The 1,433-nt window shown below is 44.3% G+C and overlaps 1 long non-coding RNA gene across 1 annotated transcript; it reads left to right on the forward strand.

The window, feature by feature from the left end:
• The first annotated feature begins 37 nt into the window (after positions 1–37).
• On the forward strand, positions 38–1,322 carry LOC147819266 (uncharacterized). The gene is made up of 4 exons (XR_015437090.1): positions 38–163; positions 573–642; positions 983–1,113; positions 1,198–1,322. It is a non-coding gene; the product is annotated as an uncharacterized LOC147819266 (long non-coding RNA).
• The last annotated feature ends 111 nt before the right edge of the window (positions 1,323–1,433 follow it).

The following is a 1,433-nucleotide window of genomic DNA, read 5'->3' on the forward strand; positions in this document are numbered from 1 at the left end:
AACACTGTGTGTGTGTGTGTGTGTGTGTGTGTGTGTGTGTGTGTGTGTGTGTGTGTCCTCAGTGCCTCAGCTGATCTACAGTGGGAAGCTGGACTTCCTGGTGTTTGACTACCTCAGTGAGATCACCATGTCTCTGCTCACCGCCGCCAAAGCCAAGATGCCTGTGAGTCACATCTGTGTGTGCGCGTGTGTGTGCGCGCGCGTACAGTTGTAGACCTTGCGAGTGCAGGTATCTTCTCTGTGCAACTGAAAGTCTTTCCTCTTGAAGTTTGGTTTGGATTTCAAGGCCTGAAAGATCTTTAAATGTCTGGGGTCGGTTGCACAAAACACTTTAAGTTTTCTACTTAAGTAAAGACACTTAAGGTTTAATTTCTCCTCAGCTGAGGGAGTTACTAAAGGATGTTAAAAGGTTTCTTTAGTTAAGTAAAAAAGTAAAAATCTACTGCATCATGAAGGGTGTGTCCCGTCATGAGCACTTCCTGGGATGTGTTCGTACTCTAAGTGATTCATGATCTTCCTTTTTCCTTTTGAAATATAAAAAATAAATTGTTATTGTCCCCGTCCTCTCGTAGAATCAGGGTTACGCTCCAGACTTTGTCCAGGTCGCTCTGGCTCCGTTCATTAACGACATCCACAGGAAAGGTGAGTGAATCTAAAAACATGAATCCTGCTCTCTGCTGGTCGTAAGAATCTTTGTGCACCAAAGCAGCAGCCATGTTTTTATCAATCCATTATTATTGTTCATTATTAGTAATGTCTTGTTTTATTTTTAAATAGTTTTCTGTAAATATTTCGGACAAAGTGACAGCAATCATCAGATCATTATTGTTATTAAGGCCTTTATTTTGAAATTCAAGCCTTTAAATGTGACATTGAATGTTTAATTGCAACCAATCTGATGTGATTTGGACTGTTTCCATGGTAACCACAGTCTCACAGTGACAGGTGTAAACGTAAACGTCGCCCTCTCTCGTCCTCGCAGGTATTCGTGTCGTCAGTAACGCGGGAGGCGTGAACCCTCTGGCCTGCGCCGAGGCCATACAGGAAGTCATCAAGAAGGCCGGCGTTGACCTGAAGGTGGCGGTGGTGACCGGCGATGACCTCATGCCCCACGTAAGACACCCCTCCCCTCCTTTTATTTATTTTTTTAATTGCAGAGATATTGATTGATTGATTGATTGAACCCTCTGCTCTCAGAGAAACAGCCTCTCTGAAGTGAAGGTGGCGTCCGACGGCAGCAGACAACAGTTACCTAAAACACTGCACAGTATGAACGCTTACCTCGGGTACGAACACACACACACACACACACACACACACACACACACACACACACACACACACACACACACACATACACACACACACACACAAACGTCGAATGAAACTAAGATGTGTTGAATTGTACGGCGGATCACTGATGTCATGGAAAC

This window comes from Seriola lalandi, unplaced genomic scaffold (genome assembly GCF_002814215.2).
Source record: "Seriola lalandi dorsalis isolate HSWRI2012SDOR001 ecotype SW California unplaced genomic scaffold, Sedor1 jcf7180002054164, whole genome shotgun sequence".
In the NCBI taxonomy this organism is placed as follows: Eukaryota; Metazoa; Chordata; class Actinopteri; order Carangiformes; family Carangidae; genus Seriola; species Seriola lalandi.